Source organism: Canis lupus, chromosome 7 (assembly GCF_048164855.1).
Source record: "Canis lupus baileyi chromosome 7, mCanLup2.hap1, whole genome shotgun sequence".
Classification (NCBI taxonomy): Eukaryota; Metazoa; Chordata; class Mammalia; order Carnivora; family Canidae; genus Canis; species Canis lupus.
The window spans coordinates 76,064,773-76,091,358 of record NC_132844.1 but is presented as its reverse complement, the minus strand read 5'-3'; positions in this window follow the sequence as shown (position 1 = coordinate 76,091,358).

Below are 26,586 nucleotides of genomic sequence, written 5' to 3'. Positions count from 1 at the left end.
GAACTCCCGTGTATCTGAGTTGAATACAGCGATTTCCAACGGCTTTCCTCAACCAGAGTGTAGCTAGGTTCCAAATCCCATGTACGAGCGGGTAGCAGACATCTGCCTCCCATGCATACACACTTCTGAGAGTTGAGCTTATGGCCTGTACCTCCACATCCAGCCTGCTGGTACCCTTGGCTTCTAAAAGGCCTAGGCTCGCTGTTTGACGGAAGTGCTGGGAGAGGTAATTGGAATCTCCCGGCACACAAGACGAGTGCCTCCAAGCTCAATTCACGATTTCCCAGTAATTCTTGTGGTAGACAGGTGCTACATACTAAGTTCCATATGTGAGAAGGTAGCTGAACGCCTTGTCCAAAAGCATCTTACTTCTGAGATTTGAGCACACCCTCAGTCCCTCACACTTCCACACTGCCTGCAGAGTGAGTTTCACACGTCTTCACCAGAGACGATTGCCAGAGGCTTCTGAGTACAAGTTAACAATGCAGACCTGGAGGGTATCTCCAGGTGCAGTAGAGTGGTAATCTTGGAACCTCCTGACTCAGAGTACTGCTACATTCTCACTGCCATAGGAATGCAGCTAGTTGACAGCTGGCTTCAAGACATGCTTCCCTGTGAGAGCTGAGGACAGGGCAGAACCCTCCCGCATGCTGCCTGACTGTAGCAGTAGCTGCTAACATCCTAATGTTAGTGGCTGGGAGAGGCTGCGGGAAAAGCATGTGTGAGCACTGGGCCTGAACTCCCGTGTATCTGAGTTGAATACAGCGATTTCCAACGGCTTTCCTCAACCAGAGTGTAGCTAGGTTCCAAATCCCATGTACGAGCGGGTAGCAGACATCTGCCTCCCATGCATACACACTTCTGAAGTTGAGCTTATGGCCTGTACCTTCACAGCCAGCCTGCTGGTACCCTTGGCTTCTAAAAGGCCTAGGCTCGCTGTTTGACGGAAGTGCTGGGAGAGGTAATTGGAATCACCCGGCACACAAGACGAGTGCCCTCAAGCTCAGTTCAGCGATTTCCTAGTAATTCCTTTGGTAGACTGGTGCTACATACTAAGTTCCATACGTGAAAGGGTAGCTGAACGCCTTGTCCAAAACCATCTTACTTCTGAGAGTTGAGGTCAGCCTCAGTCCCTCACAGTTCCACACTGCCTGCAGAGTGAGTTTCGCAGGTCTTCAGCAGAGACGTTTGCCAGAGGCTTCTGAGACGCAGGGTAACAATGCAGACCTGGAGGGTATCCCCAGGTGCAGTCGACTGGTAATCTTGGAACCTCCTGACTCAGAATACTGCTACCTTCTCACTGCCATAGTAATGCAGATAGTTGACAGCTGGCTTCAAGACATGATTCCCTGTGAGAGCTGAGGACAGGGCAGATCCCTCCCGCATGCTGCCTGACTGTAGGAGTAACTGCTAACATCCTTATGTTAGTGGCTGGGAGAGGTTGCGGGAAAAGCATGTGTGAGCACTGGGCCTGAACTCCCGTGTATCTGAGTTGAATACAGCGATTTCCAACGGCTTTCCTCAACCAGAGTGTAGCTACGTTCCAAATCCCATGTACGAGCGGGTAGCAGACATCTGCCTCCCATGCATACACACTTCTGAGAGTTGAGCTTATGGCCTGTACCTCCACATCCAGCCTGCTGGTACCGTTGGCTTCTAAAAGGCCTAGGCTCGCTGTTTGACGGAAGTGCTGGGAGAGGTAATTGGAATCTCTCGGCACACAAGACGAGTGCCTCCAAGCTCAATTCACGATTTCCCAGTAATTCTTGTGGTAGACAGGTGCCACATACTAAGTTCCATATGTGAGATGGTAGCTGAACGCCTTGTCCAAAAGCATCTTACTTCTGAGAGTTGAGCCCACCCTCAGTCCCTCACAGTTCCACACTGCCTGCAGAGTGAGTTTCACACGTCTTCTCCAGAGACGATTGCCAGAGGCTTCTGAGTACAAGTTAACAATGCAGACCTCGAGGGTATCTCCAGGTGCAGTAGAGTGGTAATCTTGGAACCTCCTGACTCAGAGTACTGCTACCTTCTCACTGCCATAGGAATGCAGCTAGTTGACAGCTGGCTTCAAGACAGGCTTCCCTGTGAGAGCTGAGGACAGGGCAGAACCCTCCCGCATGCTGCCTGACTGTAGGAGTAGCTGCTAACATCCTATTGTTAGTGGCTGGGAGAGGTTGCGGGAAAAGCATGTGTGAGCACTGGGCCTGAACTCCCGTGTATCTGAGTTGAATACAGCGATTTCCAATGGCCTTCTTCAATCACAGTGTAGCTAGGTTCCAACTCCCATGTCCGAGTGGGTAGCAGACATCTGCCTCCCATGCATACACACTTCTGAGAGTTGAGCTTATGGCCTGTACCTCCACATCCAGCCTGCTGGTAACCTTGGCTTCTAAAAGGCCTAGGCTCGCTGTTTGACGGAAGTGCTGGGAGAGGTAATTGGAATCACCCGGCACACAAGACTAGTGCCTCCAAGCTCAGTTCAGCGATTTCCTAGTAATTCCTGTGGTAGACTGGTGCTACATACTAAGTTCCATACGTGAGAGGGTAGCTGAACGCCTTGTCCAAAACCATCTTACTTCTGAGAGTTGAGCTCAGCCTCAGTCCCTCACAGTTCCACACTGCCTGCAGAGTGAGTTTCGCAGGTCTTCAGCAGAGACGTTTGCCGGAGGCTTCTGCGACGCAGGGTAACAATGCAGACCTGGAGGGTATCCCCAGGTGCAGTCGACTGGTAATCTTGAAACCTCCTGACTCAGATACTGCTACCTTCTCACTGCCATAGGAATGCAGCTAGTTGACAGCTGGCTTCAAGACATGCTTCCCTGTGAGAGCTGAGGACAGGGCAGAACCTTCCCGCATGCTGCCTGACTGTAGGAGTAGCTGCTAACATCCTTATGTTAGTGGCTGGGAGAGGTTGCGGGAAAAGCATGTGTGAGCACTGGGCCTGAACTCCCGTGTATCTGAGTTTAATACAGCGATTTCCAACGGCTTTCCTCAACCAGAGTGTAGCTAGGTTCCAAATCCCATGTACGAGCGGGTAGCAAACATCTGCCTCCCATGCATACACACTTCTGAGAGTTGAGCTTATGGCCTGTACCTCCACAGCCAGCCTGCTGGTACCCTTGGCTTCTAAAAGGCCTAGGCTCGCTGTTTGACGGAAGTGCTCGGAGAGATAATTGGAATCACCTGGCACACAAGACTAGTGCCTCCAAGCTCAGTTCAGCGATTTCCTAGTAATTCCTGTGGTAGACTGGTGCTACATACTAAGTTCCATACGTGAGAGGGTAGCTGAACGCCTTGTCCAAAACCATCTTACTTCTGAGAGTTGAGCTCAGCCTCAGTCCCTCACAGTTCGACACTGCCTGCAGATTGAGTTTCGCAGGTCTTCAGCAGAGACGTTTGCCAGAGGCTTCTGCGACGCAGGGTACCAATGCAGACCTGGAGGGTATCCCCAGGTGCAGTCGACTGGTAATCTTGGAACCTCCTGACTCAGAATACTGCTACCTTCTCACTGCCATAGGAATGCAGCTAGTTGACAGCTGGCTTCAAGACATGCTTCCCTGTGAGAGCTGAGGACAGGGCAGAACCCTCCCGCATGCTGCCTGACTGTAGGAGTAGCTGCTAACATCCTTATGTTAGTGGCTGGGAGAGGTTGCGGGAAAAGCATGTGTGAGCACTGGGCCTGAACTCCCGTGTATCTGAGTTGAATACAGCGATTTCCAACGGCTTTCCTCAACCAGAGTGTAGCTAGGTTCCAAATCCCATGTACGAGCGGGTAGCAGACATCTGCCTCCCATGCATACACACTTCTGAGAGTTGAGCTTATGGCCTGTACCTCCACAGCCAGCCTGCTGGTACCCTTGGCTTCTAAAAGGCCTAGGTTCGCTGTTTGACGGAAGTGCTGGGAGAGGTAATTGGAATCTCCCGGCACACAAGACGAGTGCCCTCAAGCTCAATTCACGATTTCCCAGTAATTCTTGTGGTAGACAGGTGCTACATACTAAGTTCCATATGTGAGAAGGTAGCTGAACGCCCTGTCCAAAAGCATCTTACTTCTGAGATTTGAGCACACCCTCAGTCCCTCACAATTCCACACTGCCTGCAGAGTGAGTTTCACACGTCTTCACCAGAGACGATTGCCAGAGGCTTCTGAGTACAAGTTAACAATGCAGACCTGGAGGGTATCTCCAGGTGCAGTAGAGTGGTAATCTTGGAACCTCCTGACTCAGAGTACTGCTACCTTCTCACTGCCATAGGAATGCAGCTAGTTGACAGCTGGCTTCAAGACATGCTTCCCTGTGAGAGCTGAGGACAGGGCAGAACCCTCCCGCATCCTGCCTGACTGTAGGAGTAGCTGCTAACATCCTATTGTTAGTGGCTGGGAGAGGTTGCGGGAAAAGCATGTGTGAGCACTGGGCCTGAACTCCCGTGTATCTGAGTTGAATACAGCGATTTCCAATGGCCTTCTTCAATCACAGTGTAGCTAGGTTCCAACTCCCATGTCCGAGTGGGTAGCAGACATCTGCCTCCCATGCATACACACTTCTGAGAGTTGAGCTTATGGCCTGTACCTCCACATCCAGCCTGCTCGTACCCTTGGCTTCTAAAAGGCCTAGGCTCGCTGTTTGACGGAAGTGCTGGGAGAGGTAATTGGAATCACCCGGCACACAAGACTAGTGCCTCCAAGCTCAGTTCAGCGATTTCCTAGTAATTCCTGTGGTAGACTGGTGCTACATACTAAGTTCCATACGTGAGAGGGTAGCTGAACGCCTTGTCCAAAACCATCTTACTTCTGAGAGTTGAGCTCAGCCTCAGTCCCTCACAGTTCCACACTGCCTGCAGAGTGAGTTTCGCAGGTCTTCAGCAGAGACGTTTGCCAGAGTCTTCTGAGACGAAGGGTAACAATGCAGACCTGGAGGGTATCCCCAGGTGCAGTCGACTGGTAATCTTGGAACCTCCTGACTCAGAATACTGCTACCTTCTCACTGCCATAGGAATGCAGCTAGTTGACAGCTGGCTTCAAGACATGCTTCCCTGTGAGAGCTTGGGACAGGGCAGAACCCTCCCGCATGCTGCCTGACTGTAGGAGTAGCTGCTAACATCCTAATGTTAGTGGCTGGGAGAGGCTGCGGGAAAAGCATGTGTGAGCACTGGGCCTGAACTCCCGTGTATCTGAGTTGAATACAGCGATTTCCAACGGCTTTCCTCAACCAGAGTGTAGCTAGGTTCCAAATCCCATGTACGAGCGGGTAGCAGACATCTGCCTCCCATGCATACACACTTCTGAAGTTGAGCTTATGGCCTGTACCTTCACAGCCAGCCTGCTGGTAACCTTGGCTTCTAAAAGGCCTAGGCTCGCTGTTTGACGGAAGTGCTGGGAGAGGTAATTGGAATCACCCGGCACACAAGACGAGTGCCCTCAAGCTCAGTTCAGCGATTTCCTAGTAATTCCTTTGGTAGACTGGTGCTACATACTAAGTTCCATACGTGAAAGGGTAGCTGAACCCCTTGTCCAAAACCATCTTACTTCTGAGAGTTGAGGTCAGCCTCAGTCCCTCACAGTTCCACACTGCCTGCAGAGTGAGTTTCGCAGGTCTTCAGCAGAGACGTTTGCCAGAGGCTTCTGAGACGCAGGGTAACAATGCAGACCTGGAGGGTATCCCCAGGTGCAGTCGACTGGTAATCTTGGAACCTCCTGACTCAGAATACTGCTACCTTCTCACTGCCATAGTAATGCAGCTAGTTGACAGCTGGCTTCAAGACATGATTCCCTGTGAGAGCTGAGGACAGGGCAGATCCCTCCCGCATGCTGCCTGACTGTAGGAGTAACTGCTAACATCCTTATGTTAGTGGCTGGGAGAGGTTGCGGGAAAAGCATGTGTGAGCACTGGGCCTGAACTCCCGTGTATCTGAGTTGAATACAGCGATTTCCAACGGCTTTCCTCAACCAGAGTGTAGCTACGTTCCAAATCCCATGTACGAGCGGGTAGCAGACATCTGCCTCCCATGCATACACACTTCTGAGAGTTGAGCTTATGGCCTGTACCTCCACATCCAGCCTGCTGGTACCGTTGGCTTCTAAAAGGCCTAGGCTCGCTGTTTGACGGAAGTGCTGGGAGAGGTAATTGGAATCTCTCGGCACACAAGACGAGTGCCTCCAAGCTCAATTCACGATTTCCCAGTAATTCTTGTGGTAGACAGGTGCCACATACTAAGTTCCATATGTGAGATGGTAGCTGAACGCCTTGTCCAAAAGCATCTTACTTCTGAGAGTTGAGCCCACCCTCAGTCCCTCACAGTTCCACACTGCCTGCAGAGTGAGTTTCACACGTCTTCACCAGAGACGATTGCCAGAGGCTTCTGAGTACAAGTTAACAATGCAGACCTCGAGGGTATCTCCAGGTGCAGTAGAGTGGTAATCTTGGAACCTCCTGACTCAGAGTACTGCTACCTTCTCACTGCCATAGGAATGCAGCTAGTTGACAGCTGGCTTCAAGACAGGCTTCCCTGTGAGAGCTGAGGACAGGGCAGAACCCTCCCGCATCCTGCCTGACTGTAGGAGTAGCTGCTAACATCCTATTGTTAGTGGCTGGGAGAGGTTGCGGGAAAAGCATGTGTGAGCACTGGGCCTGAACTCCCGTGTATCTGAGTTGAATACAGCGATTTCCAATGGCCTTCTTCAATCACAGTGTAGCTAGGTTCCAACTCCCATGTCCGAGTGGGTAGCAGACATCTGCCTCCCATGCATACACACTTCTGAGAGTTGAGCTTATGGCCTGTACCTCCACATCCAGCCTGCTGGTAACCTTGGCTTCTAAAAGGCCTAGGCTCGCTGTTTGACGGAAGTGCTGGGAGAGGTAATTGGAATCACCCGGCACACAAGACTAGTGCCTCCAAGCTCAGTTCAGCGATTTCCTAGTAATTCCTGTGGTAGACTGGTGCTACATACTAAGTTCCATACGTGAGAGGGTAGCTGAACGCCTTGTCCAAAACCATCTTACTTCTGAGAGTTGAGCTCAGCCTCAGTCCCTCACAGTTCCACACTGCCTGCAGAGTGAGTTTCGCAGGTCTTCAGCAGAGACGTTTGCCAGAGGCTTCTGAGACGCAGGGTAACAATGCAGACCTGGAGGGTATCCCCAGGTGCAGTCGACTGGTAATCTTGGAACCTCCTGACTCAGAATACTGCTACCTTCTCACTGCCATAGGAATGCAGCTAGTTGACAGCTGGCTTCAAGACATGCTTCCCTGTGAGAGCTGAGGACAGGGCAGAACCATCCCGCATGCTGCCTGACTGTAGGAGTAGCTGCTAACATCCTTATGTTAGTGGCTGGGAGAGGTTGCGGGAAAAGCATGTGTGAGCACTGGGCCTGAACTCCCGTGTATCTGAGTTGAATACAGCGATTTCCAACGGCTTTCCTCAACCAGAGTGTAGCTAGGTTCCAAATCCCATGTACGAGCGGGTAGCAGACATCTGCCTCCCATGCATACACACTTCTGAGAGTTGAGCTTATGGCCTGTACCTCCACATCCAGCCTGCTCATACCCTTGGCTTCTAAAAGGCCTAGGCTCGCTGTTTGACGGAAGTGCTGGGAGAGGTAATTGGAATCACCCGGCACACAAGACTAGTGCCTCCAAGCTCAGTTCAGCGATTTCCTAGTAATTCCTGTGGAAGACTGGTGCCACATACTAAGTTCCATATGTGAGATGGTAGCTGAACGCCTTGTCCAAAAGCATCTTACTTCTGAGAGTTGAGCCCACCCTCAGTCCCTCACAGTTCCACACTGCCTGCAGAGTGAGTTTCACACGTCTTCACCAGAGACGATTGCCAGAGGCTTCTGAGTACAAGTTAAAAATGCAGACCTGGAGGGTATCTCCAGGTGCAGTAGAGTGGTAATCTTGGAACCTCCTGACTCAGAGTACTGCTACCTTCTCACTGCCATAGGAATGCAGCTAGTTGACAGCTGGCTTCAAGACATGCTTCCCTGTGAGAGCTGAGGACAGGGCAGAACCCTCCCGCATCCTGCCTGACTGTAGGAGTAGCTGCTAACATCCTTATGTTAGTGGCTGGGAGAGGTTGCGGGAAAAGCATGTGTGAGCACTGGGCCTGAACTCCCGTGTATCTGAGTTGAATACAGCGATTTCCAATGGCCTTCTTCAATCACAGTGTAGCTAGGTTCCAACTCCCATGTCCGAGTGGGTAGCTGACATCTGCCTCCCATGCATACACACTTCTGAGAGTTGAGCTTATGGCCTGTACCTCCACATCCTGCCTGCTGGTACCCTTGGCTTCTAAAAGGCCTAGGCTCGCTGTTTGACGGAAGTGCTGGGAGAGGTAATTGGAATCACCGGGCACACAAGACTATTGCCTCCAAGCTCAGTTCAGCGATTTCCTAGAAATTCCTGTGGTAGACTGGTGCTACATACTAAGTTCCATACGTGAGAGGGTAGCTGAACCCCTTGTCCAAAACCATCTTACTTCTGAGAGTTGAGCTCACCCACAGTCCCTCACAGTTCCACACTGCCTGCAGAGTGAGTTTCGCAGGTCTTCAGCAGAGACGTTTGCCAGAGGCTTCTGAGACGCAGGGTAACAATGCAGACCTGGAGGGTATCCCCAGGTGCAGTCGACTGGTAATCTTGGAACCTCCTGACTCAGAATACTGCTACCTTCTCACTGCCATAGGAATGCAGCTAGTTGACAGCTGGCTTCAAGACATGCTTCCCTGTGAGAGCTGAGGACAGGGCAGAACCCTCCCGCATGCTGCCTGACTGTAGGAGTAGCTGCTAACATCCTTATGTTAGTGGCTGGGAGAGGTTGCGGGAAAAGCATGTGTGAGCACTGGGCCTGAACTCCCGTGTATCTTAGTTGAATACAGCGATTTCCAACGGCTTTCCTCAACCAGAGTGTAGCTAGGTTCCAAATCCCATGTACGAGCGGGTAGCAGACATCTGCCTCCCATGCATACACACTTCTGAGAGTTGAGCTTATGGCCTGTACCTCCACAGCCAGCCTGCTGGTACCCTTGGCTTCTAAAAGGCTTAGGCTCGCTGTTTGACGGAAGTGCTGGGAGAGGTAATTGGAATCTCCCGGCACACAAGACGAGTGCCTCCAAGCTCAATTCACGATTTCCCAGTAATTCTTGTGGTAGACAGGTGCTACATACTAAGTTCCATATGTGAGAAGGTAGCAGAACGCCTTGTCCAAAAGCATCTTACTTCTGAGAGTTGAGCACACCCTCAGTCCCTCACACTTCCACACTGCCTGCAGAGTGATTTTCACACGTCTTCACCAGAGACGATTGCCAGAGGCTTCTGAGTACAAGTTAACAATGCAGAACTGGAGGGTATCTCCAGGTGCAGTAGAGTGGTAATCTTGGAACCTCCTGACTCAGAGTACTGCTACCTTCTCACTGCCATAGGAATGCAGCTAGTTGACAGCTGGCTTCAAGACATGCTTCCCTGTGAGAGCTGAGGACAGGGCAGAACCCTCCCGCATCCTGCCTGACTGTAGGAGTAGCTGCTAACATCCTTATGTTAGTGGCTGGGAGAGGTTGCGGGAAAAGCATGTGTGAGCACTGGGCCTGAACTCCCGTGTATCTGAGTTGAATACAGCGATTTCCAATGGCCTTCTTCAATCACAGTGTAGCTAGGTTCCAACTCCCATGTCCGAGTGGGTAGCAGACATCTGCCTCCCATGCATACACACTTCTGAGAGTTGAGCTTATGGCCTGTACCTCCACAGCCAGACTGCTGGTACCCTTGGCTTCTAAAAGGCCTAGGCTCGCTGTTTGACGGAAGTGATGGGAGAGGTAATTGGAATCACCCGGCACACAAGACTAGTGCCTCCAAGCTCAGTTCAGCGATTTCCTAGTAATTCCTGTGGTAGACTGGTGCTACATACTAAGTTCCATACGTGAGAGGGTAGCTGAACGCCTTGTCCAAAACCATCTTACTTCTGAGAGTTGAGCTCAGCCTCAGTCCCTCACAGTTCCACACTGCCTGCAGAGTGAGTTTCGCAGGTCTTCAGCAGAGACGTTTGCCAGAGGCTTCTGAGACGCAGGGTAACAATGCAGACCTGGAGGGTATCCCCAGGTGCAGTCGACTGGTAATCTTGGAACCTCCTGACTCAGAATACTGCTACCTTCTCACTTCCATAGGAATGCAGCTAGTTGACAGCTGGCTTCAAGACATGCTTCCCTGTGAGAGCTTAGGACAGGCCGGACCCTCCCGCATGCTGCCTGACTGTAGGAGTAGCTGCTAACATCCTAATGTTAGTTGCTGGGAGAGGCTGCGGGAAAAGCATGTGTGAGCACTGGGCCTGAACTCCCGTGTATCTGAGTTGAATACAGCGATTTCCAACGACTTTCCTCAACCCGAGTTTAGCTAGGTTCCAAATCCCATGTACGAGCAGGTAGCAGACATCTGCCTCCCATGCATACACACTTCTGAGAGTTGAGCTTATGGCCTGTACCTCCACATCCAGCCTGCTGGTACCCTTGGCTTCTAAAAGGCCTAGGCTCGCTGTTTGACGGAAGTGCTGGGAGAGGTAATTGGAATCACCCGGCACACAAGACTAGTGCCTCCAAGCTCAGTTCAGCGATTTCCTAGTAATTCCTGTGGTAGACTGGTGCTACATACTAAGTTCCATACGTGAGAGGGTAGCTGAACGCCTTGTCCAAAACCATCTTACTTCTGAGAGTTGAGCTCAGCCTCAGTCCCTCACAGTTCCACACTGCCTGCAGAGTGAGTTTCGCAGGTCTTCAGCAGAGACGTTTGCCAGAGGCTTCTGAGACGCAGGGTAACAATGCAGACCTGGAGGGTATCCCCAGGTGCAGTCGACTGGTAATCTTGGAACCTCCTGACTCAGAATACTGCTACCTTCTCACTGCCATAGGAATGCAGCTAGTTGACAGCTGGCTTCAAGACATGCTTCCCTGTGAGAGCTGAGGACAGGGCAGAACCCTCCCGCATGCTGCCTGACTGTAGGAGTAGCTGCTAAAATCCTTATGTTAGTGGCTGGGAGAGGTTGCGGGAAAAGCATGTGTAAGCATTGGGCCTGAACTCCCGTGTATCTGAGTTGAATACAGCGATTTCCAACGGCTTTCCTCAACCAGAGTGTAGCTAGGTTCCAAATCCCATGTACGAGCGGGTAGCAGACATCTGCCTCCCATGCATACACACTTCTGAGAGTTGAGCTTATGGCCTGTACCTCCACATCCAGCCTGCTGTTACCCTTGGCTTCTAAAAGGCCTAGGCTCGCTGTTTGACGGAAGTGCTGGGAGAGGTAATTGGAATCTCCCGGCACACAAGACGAGTGCCTCCAAGCTCAATTCACGATTTCCCAGTAATTCTTGTGGTAGACAGGTGCTACATACTAAGTTCCATATGTGAGAAGGTAGCTGAACGCCTTGTCCAAAAGCATCTTACTTCTGAGAGTTGAGCACACCCTCAGTCCCTCACACTTCCACACTGCCTGCAGAGTGAGTTTCACACGTCTTCACCAGAGACGATTGCCAGAGGCTTCTGAGTACAAGTTAACAATGCAGACCTCGAGGGTATCTCCAGGTGCAGTAGAGTGGTAATCTTGGAACCTCCTGACTCAGAGTACTGCTACCTTCTCACTGCCATAGGAATGCAGCTAGTTGACAGCTGGCTTCAAGACAGGCTTCCCTGTGAGAGCTGAGGACAGGGCAGAACCCTCCCGCATCCTGCCTGACTGTAGGAGTAGCTGCTAACATCCTATTGTTAGTGGCTGGGAGAGGTTGCGGGAAAAGCATGTGTGAGCACTGGGCCTGAACTCCCGTGTATCTGAGTTGAATACAGCGATTTCCAATGGCCTTCTTCAATCACAGTGTAGCTAGGTTCCAACTCCCATGTCCGAGTGGGTAGCAGACATCTGCCTCCCATGCATACACACTTCTGAGAGTTGAGCTTATGGCCTGTACCTCCACATCCAGCCTGCTGGTAACCTTGGCTTCTAAAAGGCCTAGGCTCGCTGTTTGACGGAAGTGCTGGGAGAGGTAATTGGAATCACCCGGCACACAAGACTAGTGCCTCCAAGCTCAGTTCAGCGATTTCCTAGTAATTCCTGTGGTAGACTGGTGCTACATACTAAGTTCCATACGTGAGAGGGTAGCTGAACGCCTTGTCCAAAACCATCTTACTTCTGAGAGTTGAGCTCAGCCTCAGTCCCTCACAGTTCCACACTGCCTGCAGAGTGAGTTTCGCAGGTCTTCAGCAGAGACGTTTGCCGGAGGCTTCTGAGACGCAGGGTAACAATGCAGACCTGGAGGGTATCCCCAGGTGCAGTCGACTGGTAATCTTGAAACCTCCTGACTCAGATACTGCTACCTTCTCACTGCCATAGGAATGCAGCTAGTTGACAGCTGGCTTCAAGACATGCTTCCCTGTGAGAGCTGAGGACAGGGCAGAACCTTCCCGCACGCTGCCTGACTGTAGGAGTAGCTGCTAACATCCTTATGTTAGTGGCTGGGAGAGGTTGCGGGAAAAGCATGTGTGAGCACTGGGCCTGAACTCCCGTGTATCTGAGTTTAATACAGCGATTTCCAACGGCTTTCCTCAACCAGAGTGTAGCTAGGTTCCAAATCCCATGTACGAGCGGGTAGCAGACATCTGCCTCCCATGCATACACACTTCTGAGAGTTGAGCTTATGGCCTGTACCTCCACAGCCAGCCTGCTGGTACCCTTGGCTTCTAAAAGGCCTAGGCTCGCTGTTTGACGGAAGTGCTCGGAGAGATAATTGGAATCACCTGGCACACAAGACTAGTGCCTCCAAGCTCAGTTCAGCGATTTCCTAGTAATTCCTGTGGTAGACTGGTGCTACATACTAAGTTCCATACGTGAGAGGGTAGCTGAACGCCTTGTCCAAAACCATCTTACTTCTGAGAGTTGAGCTCAGCCTCAGTCCCTCACAGTTCGACACTGCCTGCAGATTGAGTTTCGCAGGTCTTCAGCAGAGACGTTTGCCAGAGGCTTCTGCGACGCAGGGTACCAATGCAGACCTGGAGGGTATCCCCAGGTGCAGTCGACTGGTAATCTTGGAACCTCCTGACTCAGAATACTGCTACCTTCTCACTGCCATAGGAATGCAGCTAGTTGACAGCTGGCTTCAAGACATGCTTCCCTGTGAGAGCTGAGGACAGGGCAGAACCCTCCCGCATGCTGCCTGACTGTAGGAGTAGCTGCTAACATCCTTATGTTAGTGGCTGGGAGAGGTTGCGGGAAAAGCATGTGTGAGCACTGGGCCTGAACTCCCGTGTATCTGAGTTGAATACAGCGATTTCCAACGGCTTTCCTCAACCAGAGTGTAGCTAGGTTCCAAATCCCATGTACGAGCGGGTAGCAGACATCTGCCTCCCATGCATACACACTTCTGAGAGTTGAGCTTATGGCCTGTACCTCCACAGCCAGCCTGCTGGTACCCTTGGCTTCTAAAAGGCCTAGGTTCGCTGTTTGACGGAAGTGCTGGGAGAGGTAATTGGAATCTCCCGGCACACAAGACGAGTGCCCTCAAGCTCAATTCACGATTTCCCAGTAATTCTTGTGGTAGACAGGTGCTACATACTAAGTTCCATATGTGAGAAGGTAGCTGAACGCCTTGTCCAAAAGCATCTTACTTCTGAGATTTGAGCACACCCTCAGTCCCTCACACTTCCACACTGCCTGCAGAGTGAGTTTCACACGTCTTCACCAGAGACGATTGCCAGAGGCTTCTGAGTACAAGTTAACAATGCAGACCTGGAGGGTATCTCCAGGTGCAGTAGAGTGGTAATCTTGGAACCTCCTGACTCAGAGTACTGCTACCTTCTCACTGCCATAGGAATGCAGCTAGTTGACAGCTGGCTTCAAGACATGCTTCCCTGTGAGAGCTGAGGACAGGGCAGAACCCTCCCGCATCCTGCCTGACTGTAGGAGTAGCTGCTAACATCCTATTGTTAGTGGCTGGGAGAGGTTGCGGGAAAAGCATGTGTGAGCACTGGGCCTGAACTCCCGTGTATCTGAGTTGAATACAGCGATTTCCAATGGCCTTCTTCAATCACAGTGTAGCTAGGTTCCAACTCCCATGTCCGAGTGGGTAGCAGACATCTGCCTCCCATGCATACACACTTCTGAGAGTTGAGCTTATGGCCTGTACCTCCACATCCAGCCTGCTCGTACCCTTGGCTTCTAAAAGGCCTAGGCTCGCTCTTTGACGGAAGTGCTGGGAGAGGTAATTGGAATCACCCGGCACACAAGACTAGTGCCTCCAAGCTCAGTTCAGCGATTTCCTAGTAATTCCTGTGGTAGACTGGTGCTACATACTAAGTTCCATACGTGAGAGGGTAGCTGAACGCCTTGTCCAAAACCATCTTACTTCTGAGAGTTGAGCTCAGCCTCAGTCCCTCACAGTTCCACACTGCCTGCAGAGTGAGTTTCGCAGGTCTTCAGCAGAGACGTTTGCCAGAGTCTTCTGAGACGAAGGGTAACAATGCAGACCTGGAGGGTATCCCCAGGTGCAGTCGACTGGTAATCTTGGAACCTCCTGACTCAGAATACTGCTACCTTCTCACTGCCATAGGAATGCAGCTAGTTGACAGCTGGCTTCAAGACATGCTTCCCTGTGAGAGCTTGGGACAGGGCAGAACCCTCCCGCATGCTGCCTGACTGTAGGAGTAGCTGCTAACATCCTAATGTTAGTGGCTGGGAGAGGCTGCGGGAAAAGCATGTGTGAGCACTGGGCCTGAACTCCCGTGTATCTGAGTTGAATACAGCGATTTCCAACGGCTTTCCTCAACCAGAGTGTAGCTAGGTTCCAAATCCCATGTACGAGCGGGTAGCAGACATCTGCCTCCCATGCATACACACTTCTGAAGTTGAGCTTATGGCCTCTACCTTCACAGCCAGCCTGCTGGTAACCTTGGCTTCTAAAAGGCCTAGGCTCGCTGTTTGACGGAAGTGCTGGGAGAGGTAATTGGAATCACCCGGCACACAAGACGAGTGCCCTCAAGCTCAGTTCAGCGATTTCCTAGTAATTCCTTTGGTAGACTGGTGCTACATACTAAGTTCCATACGTGAAAGGGTAGCTGAACGCCTTGTCCAAAACCATCTTACTTCTGAGAGTTGAGGTCAGCCTCAGTCCCTCACAGTTCCACACTGCCTGCAGAGTGAGTTTCGCAGGTCTTCAGCAGAGACGTTTGCCAGAGGCTTCTGAGACGCAGGGTAACAATGCAGACCTGGAGGGTATCCCCAGGTGCAGTCGACTGGTAATCTTGGAACCTCCTGACTCAGAATACTGCTACCTTCTCACTGCCATAGTAATGCAGCTAGTTGACAGCTGGCTTCAAGACATGATTCCCTGTGAGAGCTGAGGACAGGGCAGATCCCTCCCGCATGCTGCCTGACTGTAGGAGTAACTGCTAACATCCTTATGTTAGTGGCTGGGAGAGGTTGCGGGAAAAGCATGTGTGAGCACTGGGCCTGAACTCCCGTGTATCTGAGTTGAATACAGCGATTTCCAACGGCTTTCCTCAACCAGAGTGTAGCTACGTTCCAAATCCCATGTACGAGCGGGTAGCAGACATCTGCCTCCCATGCATACACACTTCTGAGAGTTGAGCTTATGGCCTGTACCTCCACATCCAGCCTGCTGGTACCGTTGGCTTCTAAAAGGCCTAGGCTCGCTGTTTGACGGAAGTGCTGGGAGAGGTAATTGGAATCTCTCGGCACACAAGACGAGTGCCTCCAAGCTCAATTCACGATTTCCCATTAATTCTTGTGGTAGACAGGTGCCACATACTAAGTTCCATATGTGAGATGGTAGCTGAACGCCTTGTCCAAAAGCATCTTACTTCTGAGAGTTGAGCCCACCCTCAGTCCCTCACAGTTCCACACTGCCTGCAGAGTGAGTTTCACACGTCTTCACCAGAGACGATTGCCAGAGGCTTCTGAGTACAAGTTAACAATGCAGACCTCGAGGGTATCTCCAGGTGCAGTAGAGTGGTAATCTTGGAACCTCCTGACTCAGAGTACTGCTACCTTCTCACTGCCATAGGAATGCAGCTAGTTGACAGCTGGCTTCAAGACAGGCTTCCCTGTGAGAGCTGAGGACAGGGCAGAACCCTGCCGCATCCTGCCTGACTGTAGGAGTAGCTGCTAACATCCTATTGTTAGTGGCTGGGAGAGGTTGCGGGAAAAGCATGTGTGAGCACTGGGCCTGAACTCCCGTGTATCTGAGTTGAATACAGCGATTTCCAATGGCCTTCTTCAATCACAGTGTAGCTAGGTTCCAACTCCCATGTCCGAGTGGGTAGCAGACATCTGCCTCCCATGCATACACACTTCTGAGAGTTGAGCTTATGGCCTGTACCTCCACATCCAGCCTGCTGGTAACCTTGGCTTCTAAAAGGCCTAGGCTCGCTGTTTGACGGAAGTGCTGGGAGAGGTAATTGGAATCACCCGGCACACAAGACTAGTGCCTCCAAGCTCAGTTCAGCGATTTCCTAGTAATTCCTGTGGTAGACTGGTGCTACATACTAAGTTCCATACGTGAGAGGGTAGCTGAACGCCTTGTCCAAAACCATCTTACTTCTGAGAGTTGAGCTCAGCCTCAGTCCCTCACAGTTCCACACTGCCTGCAGAGTGAGTTTCGCAGGTCTTCAGCAGAGACGTTTGCCAGAGGCTTCTGAGACGCAGGGTAACAATGCAGACCTGGAGGGTATCCCCAGGTGCAGTCGACTGGTAATCTTGGAACCTCCTGACTCAGAATACTGCTACCTTCTCACTGCCATAGGAATGCAGCTAGTTGACAGCTGGCTTCAAGACATGCTTCCCTGTGAGAGCTGAGGACAGGGCAGAACCATCCCGCATGCTGCCTGACTGTAGGAGTAGCTGCTAACATCCTTATGTTAGTGGCTGGGAGAGGTTGCGGGAAAAGCATGTGTGAGCACTGGGCCTGAACTCCCGTGTATCTGAGTTGAATACAGCGATTTCCAACGGCTTTCCTCAACCAGAGTGTAGCTAGGTTCCAAATCCCATGTACGAGCGGGTAGCAGACATCTGCCTCCCATGCATACACACTTCTGAGAGTTGAGCTTATGGCCTGTACCTCCACATCCAGCCTGCTCGTACCCTTGGCTTCTAAAAGGCCTAGGCTCGCTGTTTGACGGAAGTGCTGGGAGAGGTAATTGGAATCACCCGGCACACAAGACTAGTGCCTCCAAGCTCAGTTCAGCGATTTCCTAGTAATTCCTGTGGAAGACTGGTGCCACATACTAAGTTCCATATGTGAGATGGTAGCTGAACGCCTTGTCCAAAAGCATCTTACTTCTGAGAGTTGAGCCCACCCTCAGTCCCTCACAGTTCCACACTGCCTGCAGAGTGAGTTTCACACGTCTTCACCAGAGACGATTGCCAGAGGCTTCTGAGTACAAGTTAAAAATGCAGACCTGGAGGGTATCTCCAGGTGCAGTAGAGTGGTAATCTTGGAACCTCCTGACTCAGAGTACTGCTACCTTCTCACTGCCATAGGAATGCAGCTAGTTGACAGCTGGCTTCAAGACATGCTTCCCTGTGAGAGCTGAGGACAGGGCAGAACCCTCCCGCATCCTGCCTGACTGTAGGAGTAGCTGCTAACATCCTTATGTTAGTGGCTGGGAGAGGTTGCGGGAAAAGCATGTGTGAGCACTGGGCCTGAACTCCCGTGTATCTGAGTTGAATACAGCGATTTCCAATGGCCTTCTTCAATCACAGTGTAGCTAGGTTCCAACTCCCATGTCCGAGTGGGTAGCTGACATCTGCCTCCCATGCATACACACTTCTGAGAGTTGAGCTTATGGCCTGTACCTCCACATCCTGCCTGCTGGTACCCTTGGCTTCTAAAAGGCCTAGGCTCGCTGTTTGACGGAAGTGCTGGGAGAGGTAATTGGAATCACCGGGCACACAAGACTAGTGCCTCCAAGCTCAGTTCAGCGATTTCCTAGAAATTCCTGTGGTAGACTGGTGCTACATACTAAGTTCCATACGTGAGAGGGTAGCTGAACCCCTTGTCCAAAACCATCTTACTTCTGAGAGTTGAGCTCACCCACAGTCCCTCACAGTTCCACACTGCCTGCAGAGTGAGTTTCGCAGGTCTTCAGCAGAGACGTTTGCCAGAGGCTTCTGAGACGCAGGGTAACAATGCAGACCTGGAGGGTATCCCCAGGTGCAGTCGACTGGTAATCTTGGAACCTCCTGACTCAGAATACTGCTACCTTCTCACTGCCATAGGAATGCAGCTAGTTGACAGCTGGCTTCAAGACATGCTTCCCTGTGAGAGCTGAGGACAGGGCAGAACCCTCCCGCATGCTGCCTGACTGTAGGAGTAGCTGCTAACATCCTTATGTTAGTGGCTGGGAGAGGTTGCGGGAAAAGCATGTGTGAGCACTGGGCCTGAACTCCCGTGTATCTGAGTTGAATACAGCGATTTCCAACGGCTTTCCTCAACCAGAGTGTAGCTAGGTTCCAAATCCCATGTACGAGCGGGTAGCAGACATCTGCCTCCCATGCATACACACTTCTGAGAGTTGAGCTTATGGCCTGTACCTCCACAGCCAGCCTGCTGGTACCCTTGGCTTCTAAAAGGCTTAGGCTCGCTGTTTGACGGAAGTGCTGGGAGAGGTAATTGGAATCTCCCGGCACACAAGACGAGTGCCTCCAAGCTCAATTCACGATTTCCCAGTAATTCTTGTGGTAGACAGGTGCTACATACTAAGTTCCATATGTGAGAAGGTAGCAGAACGCCTTGTCCAAAAGCATCTTACTTCTGAGAGTTGAGCACACCCTCAGTCCCTCACACTTCCACACTGCCTGCAGAGTGATTTTCACACGTCTTCACCAGAGACGATTGCCAGAGGCTTCTGAGTACAAGTTAACAATGCAGAACTGGAGGGTATCTCCAGGTGCAGTAGAGTGGTAATCTTGGAACCTCCTGACTCAGAGTACTGCTACCTTCTCACTGCCATAGGAATGCAGCTAGTTGACAGCTGGCTTCAAGACATGCTTCCCTCTGAGAGCTGAGGACAGGGCAGAACCCTCCCGCATCCTGCCTGACTGTAGGAGTAGCTGCTAACATCCTTATGTTAGTGGCTGGGAGAGGTTGCGGGAAAAGCATGTGTGAGCACTGGGCCTGAACTCCCGTGTATCTGAGTTGAATACAGCGATTTCCAATGGCCTTCTTCAATCACAGTGTAGCTAGGTTCCAACTCCCATGTCCGAGTGGGTAGCAGACATCTGCCTCCCATGCATACACACTTCTGAGAGTTGAGCTTATGGCCTGTACCTCCACAGCCAGCCTGCTGGTACCCTTGGCTTCTAAAAGGCCTAGGCTCGCTGTTTGACGGAAGTGATGGGAGAGGTAATTGGAATCACCCGGCACACAAGACTAGTGCCTCCAAGCTCAGTTCAGCGATTTCCTAGTAATTCCTGTGGTAGACTGGTGCTACATACTAAGTTCCATACGTGAGAGGGTAGCTGAACGCCTTGTCCAAAACCATCTTACTTCTGAGAGTTGAGCTCAGCCTCAGTCCCTCACAGTTCCACACTGCCTGCAGAGTGAGTTTCGCAGGTCTTCAGCAGAGACGTTTGCCAGAGGCTTCTGAGACGCAGGGTAACAATGCAGATCTGGAGGGTATCCCCAGGTGCAGTCGACTGGTAATCTTGGAACCTCCTGACTCAGAATACTGCTACCTTCTCACTTCCATAGGAATGCAGCTAGTTGACAGCTGGCTTCAAGACATGCTTCCCTGTGAGAGCTTAGGACAGGGCAGAACCCTCCCGCATGCTGCCTGACTGTAGGAGTAGCTGCTAACATCCTAATGTTAGTTGCTGGGAGAGGCTGCGGGAAAAGCATGTGTGAGCACTGGGCCTGAACTCCCGTGTATCTGAGTTGAATACAGCGATTTCCAACGACTTTCCTCAACCCGAGTTTAGCTAGGTTCCAAATCCCATGTACGAGCGGGTAGCAGACATCTGCCTCCCATGCATACACACTTCTGAGAGTTGAGCTTATGGCCTGTACCTCCACATCCAGCCTGCTGGTACCCTTGGCTTCTAAAAGGCCTAGGATCGCTGTTTGACGGAAGTGCTGGGAGAGGTAATTGGAATCACCCGGCACACAAGACTAGTGCCTCCAAGCTCAGTTCAGCGATTTCCTAGTAATTCCTGTGGTAGACTGGTGCTACATACTAAGTTCCATACGTGAGAGGGTAGCTGAACGCCTTGTCCAAAACCATCTTACTTCTGAGAGTTGAGCTCAGCCTCAGTCCCTCACAGTTCCACACTGCCTGCAGAGTGAGTTTCGCAGGTCTTCAGCAGAGACGTTTGCCAGAGGCTTCTGAGACGCAGGGTAACAATGCAGACCTGGAGGGTATCCCCAGGTGCAGTCGACTGGTAATCTTGGAACGTCCTGACTCAGAATACTGCTACCTTCTCACTGCCATAGGAATGCAGCTAGTTGACAGCTGGCTTCAAGACATGCTTCCCTGTGAGAGCTGAGGACAGGGCAGAACCCTCCCGCATGCTGCCTGACTGTAGGAGTAGCTGCTAAAATCCTTATGTTAGTGGCTGGGAGAGGTTGCGGGAAAAGCATGTGTAAGCATTGGTCCTGAACTCCCGTGTATCTGAGTTGAATACAGCGATTTCCAACGGCTTTCCTCAACCAGAGTGTAGCTAGGTTCCAAATCCCATGTACGAGCGGGTAGCAGACATCTGCCTCCCATGCATACACACTTCTGAGAGTTGAGCTTATGGCCTGTACCTCCATATCCAGCCTGCTGTTACCCTTGGTTCTAAAAGGCCTAGGCTCGCTGTTTGACGGAAGTGCTGGGAGAGGTAATTGGAATCTCCCGGCACACAAGACGAGTGCCTCCAAGCTCAATTCACGATTTCCCAGTAATTCTTGTGGTAGACAGGTGCTACATACTAAGTTCCATATGTGAGAAGGTAGCTGAACGCCTTGTCCAAAAGCATCTTACTTCTGAGAGTTGAGCACACCCTCAGTCCCTCACACTTCCACACTGCCTGCAGAGTGAGTTTCACACGTCTTCACCAGAGACGATTGCCAGAGGCTTCTGAGTACAAGTTAACAATGCAGACCTGGAGGGTATCTCCAGGTGCAGTAGAGTGGTAATATTGGAACCTCCTGACTCAGAGTACTGCTACCTTCTCACTGCCATAGGAATGCAGCTAGTTCACAGCTGGCTTCAAGACATGCTTCCCTGTGAGAGCTGAGGACAGGGCAGAACCCTCCCGCATCCTGCCTGACTGTAGGAGTAGCTGCTAACATCCTAATGTTAGTGGCTGGGAGAGGTTGCGGGAAAAGCATGTGTGAGCACTGGGCCTGAACTCCCGTGTATCTGAGTTGAATACAGCGATTTCCAATGGTCTTCTTCAATCACAGTGTAGCTAGGTTCCAACTCCCATGTCCGAGTGGGTAGCAGACATCTGCCTCCCATGCATACACACTTCTGAGAGTTGAGCTTATGGCCTGTACCTCCACAGCCAGCCTGCTGGTACCCTTGGCTTCTAAAAGGCCTAGGCTCGCTGTTTTGACGGAAGTGCTGGGAGAGGTAATTGGAATCACCCGGCACACAAGACTAGTGCCTCCAAGCTCAGTTCAGCGATTTCCTAGTAATTCCTGTGGTAGACTGGTGCTACATACTAAGTTCCATACGTGAGAGGGTAGCTGAACGCCTTGTCCAAAACCATCTTACTTCTGAGAGTTGAGCTCAGCCTCAGTCCCTCACAGTTCCACACTGCCTGCAGAGTGAGTTTCGCAGGTCTTCAGCAGAGACGTTTGCCAGAGGTTTCTGAGACGCAGGGTAACAATGCAGACCTGGAGGGTATCCCCAGGTGCAGTCGACTGGTAATCTTGGAACCTCCTGACTCAGAATACTGCTACCTTCTCACTGCCATAGGAATGCAGCTAGTTGACAGCTGGCTTCAAGACATGCTTCCCTGTGAGAGCTGAGGACAGGGCAGAACCCTCCCGCATGCTGCCTGACTGTAGGAGTAGCTGCTAACATCCTAAATATAGTGGCTGGGAGAGGTTGCGGGAAAAGCATGTGTGAGCACTGGGCCTGAACTCCCGTGTATCTGAGTTGAATACAGCGATTTCCAACGGCTTTCCTCAACCAGAGTGTAGCTAGGTTCCAAATCCCATGTACGAGCGGGTAGCAGACATCTGCCTCCCATTCATACACACTTCTGAGAGTTGAGCTTATGGCCTGTACCTCCACATCCAGCCTGCTGGTACCCTTGGCTTCTAAAAGGCCTAGGCTCGCTGTTTGACGGAAGTGCTGGGAGAGGTAATTGGAATCTGCCGGCACACAAGACGAGTGCCTCCAAGCTCAATTCACGATTTCCCAGTAATTCTTGTGGTAGACAGGTGCTACATACTAAGTTGCATATGTGAGAAGGTAGCTGAACGCCTTGTCCAAAAGCATCTTACTTCTGAGAGTTGAGCACACCCTCAGTCCCTCACACTTCCACACTGCCTGCAGAGTGATTTTCACACGTCTTCACCAGAGACGATTGCCAGAGGCTTCTGAGTACAAGTTAACAATGCAGAACTGGAGGGTATCTCCAGGTGCAGTAGAGTGGTAATCTTGGAACCTCCTGACTCAGAGTACTGCTACCTTCTCACTGCCATAGGAATGCAGCTAGTTGACAGCTGGCTTCAAGACATGCTTCCCTGTGAGAGCTGAGGACAGGGCAGAACCCTCCCGCATCCTGCCTGACTGTAGGAGTAGCTGCTAACATCCTTATGTTAGTGGCTGGGAGAGGTTGCGGGAAAAGCATGTGTGAGCACTGGGCCTGAACTCCCGTGTATCTGAGTTGAATACAGCGATTTCCAATGGCCTTCTTCAATCACAGTGTAGCTAGGTTCCAACTCCCATGTCCGAGTGGGTAGCAGACATCTGCCTCCCATGCATACACACTTCTGAGAGTTGAGCTTATGGCCTGTACTTCCACAGCCAGCCTGCTGGTACCCTTGGCTTCTAAAAGGCCTAGGCTCGCTGTTTGACGGAAGTGAAGGGAGAGGTAATTGGAATCACCCGGCACACAAGACTAGTGCCTCCAAGCTCAGTTCAGCGATTTCCTAGTAATTCCTGTGGTAGACTGGTGCTACATACTAAGTTCCATACGTGAGAGGGTAGCTGAACGCCTTGTCCAAAACCATCTTACTTCTGAGAGTTGAGCTCAGCCTCAGTCCCTCACAGTTCCACACTGCCTGCAGAGTGAGTTTCGCAGGTCTTCAGCAGAGACGTTTGCCAGAGGCTTCTGAGACGCAGGGTAACAATGCAGACCTGGAGGGTATCCCCAGGTGCAGTCGACTGGTAATCTTGGAACCTCCTGACTCAGAATACTGCTACCTTCTCACTGCCATAGGAATGCAGCTAGTTGACAGCTGGCTTCAAGACATGCTTCCCTGTGAGAGCTTAGGACAGGGCAGAACCCTCCCGCATGCTGCCTGACTGTAGGAGTAGCTGCTAACATCCTAATGTTAGTTGCTGGGAGAGGCTGCGGGAAAAGCATGTGTGAGCACTGGGCCTGAACTCCCGTGTATCTGAGTTGAATACAGCGATTTCCAACGGCTTTCCTCAACCCGAGTTTAGCTAGGTTCCAAATCCCATGTACGAGCGGGTAGCAGACATCTGCCTCCCATGCATACACACTTCTGAGAGTTGAGCTTATGGCCTGTACCTCCACATCCAGCCTGCTGGTACCCTTGTCTTCTAAAAGGCCTAGGCTCGCTGTTTGACGGAAGTGCTGGGAGAGGTAATTGGAATCACCCGGCACACAAGACTAGTGCCTCCAAGCTCAGTTCAGCGATTTCCTAGTAATTCCTGTGGTAGACTGGTGCTACATACTAAGTTCCATACGTGAGAGGGTAGCTGAACGCCTTGTCCAAAACCATCTTACTTCTGAGAGTTGAGCTCAGCCTCAGTCCCTCACAGTTCCACACTGCCTGCAGAGTGAGTTTCGCAGGTCTTCAGCAGAGACGTTTGCCAGAGGCTTCTGAGAGGCAGGGTAACAATGCAGACCTGGAGGGTATCCCCAGGTGCAGTCGACTGGTAATCTTGGAACGTCCTGACTCAGAATACTGCTACCTTCTCACTGCCATAGGAATGCAGCTAGTTGACAGCTGGCTTCAAGACATGCTTCCCTGTGAGAGCTGAGGACAGGGCAGAACCCTCCCGCATGCTGCCTGACTGTAGGAGTAGCTGCTAAAATCCTTATGTTAGTGGCTGGGAGAGGTTGCGGGAAAAGCATGTGTAAGCATTGGGCCTGAACTCCCGTGTATCTGAGTTGAATACAGCGATTTCCAACGGCTTTCCTCAACCAGAGTGTAGCTAGGTTCCAAATCCCATGTACGAGCGGGTAGCAGACATCTGCCTCCCATGCATACACACTTCTGAGAGTTGAGCTTATGGCCTGTACCTCCATATCCAGCCTGCTGGTACCCTTGGCTTCTAAAAGGCCTAGGCTCGCTGTTTGACGGAAGTGCTGGGAGAGGTAATTGGAATCTCCCGGCACACAAGACGAGTGCCTCCAAGCTCAATTCACGATTTCCCAGTAATTCTTGTGGTAGACAGGTGCTACATACTAAGTTCCATATGTGAGAAGGTAGCTGAACGCCTTGTCCAAAAGCATCTTACTTCTGAGAGTTGAGCACACCCTCAGTCCCTCACACTTCCACACTGCCTGCAGAGTGAGTTTCACACGTCTTCACCAGAGACGATTGCCAGAGGCTTCTGAGTACAAGTTAACAATGCAGACCTGGAGGGTATCTCCAGGTGCAGTAGAGTGGTAATATTGGAACCTCCTGACTCAGAGTACTGCTACCTTCTCACTGCCATAGGAATGCAGCTAGTTGACAGCTGGCTTCAAGACATGCTTCCCTGTGAGAGCTGAGGACAGGGCAGAACCCTCCCGCATCCTGCCTGACTGTAGGAGTAGCTGCAAACATCCTAATGTTAGTGGCTGGGAGAGGTTGCGGGAAAAGTATGTGTGAACACTGGGCCTGAACTCCCGTGTATCTGAGTTGAATACAGCGATTTCCAATGGTCTTCTTCAATCACAGTGTAGCTAGGTTCCAACTCCCATGTCCGAGTGGGTAGCAGACATCTGCCTCCCATGCATACACACTTCTGAGAGTTGAGCTTATGGCCTGTACCTCCACAGCCAGCCTGCTGGTACCCTTGGCTTCTAAAAGGCCTAGGCTCGCTGTTTTGACGGAAGTGCTGGGAGAGGTAATTGGAATCACCCAGCACACAAGACTAGTGCCTCCAAGCTCAGTTCAGCGATTTCCTAGTAATTCCTGTGGTAGACTGGTGCTACATACTAAGTTCCATACGTGAGAGGGTAGCTGAACGCCTTGTCCAAAACCATCTTACTTCTGAGAGTTGAGCTCGGCCTCAGTCCCTCACAGTTCCACACTGCCTGCAGAGTGAGTTTCGCAGGTCTTCAGCAGAGACGTTTGCCAGAGGTTTCTGAGACGCAGGGTAACAATGCAGACCTGGAGGGTATCCCCAGGTGCAGTCGACTGGTAATCTTGGAACCTCCTGACTCAGAATACTGCTACCTTCTCACTGCCATAGGAATGCAGCTAGTTGACAGCTGGCTTCAAGACATGCTTCCCTGTGAGAGCTGAGGACAGGGCAGAACCCTCCCGCATGCTGCCTGACTGTAGGAGTAGCTGCTAACATCCTTATGTTAGTGGCTGGGAGAGGTTGCGGGAAAAGCATGTGTGAGCACTGGGCCTGAACTCCCGTGTATCTGAGTTGAATACAGCGATTTCCAACGGCTTTCCTCAACCAGAGTGTAGCTAGGTTCCAAATCCCATGTACGAGCGGGTAGCAGACATCTGCCTCCCATTCATACACACTTCTGAGAGTTGAGCTTATGGCCTGTACCTCCACATCCAGCCTGCTGGTACCCTTGGCTTCTAAAAGGCCTAGGCTCGCTGTTTGACGGAAGTGCTGGGAGAGGTAATTGGAATCTGCCGGCACACAAGACGAGTGCCTCCAAGCTCAATTCACGATTTCCCAGTAATTCTTGTGGTAGACAGGTGCTACATACTAAGTTCCATATGTGAGAAGGTAGCTGAACGCCTTGTCCAACAGCATCTTACTTCTGAGAGTTGAGCACACCCTCAGTCCCTCACACTTCCACACTGCCTGCAGAGTGATTTTCACACGTCTTCACCAGAGACGATTGCCAGAGGCTTCTGAGTACAAGTTAACAATGCAGAACTGGAGGGTATCTCCAGGTGCAGTAGAGTGGTAATCTTGGAACCTCCTGACTCAGAGTACTGCTACCTTCTCACTGCCATAGGAATGCAGCTAGTTGACAGCTGGCTTCAAGACATGCTTCCCTGTGAGAGCTGAGGACAGGGCAGAACCCTCCCGCATCCTGCCTGAGTGTAGGAGTAGCTGCTAACATCCTAATGTTAGTGGCTGGGAGAGGTTGCGGGAAAAGCATGTGTGAGCACTGGGCCTGAACTCCCGTGTATCTGAGTTGAATACAGCGATTTCCAATGGTCTTCTTCA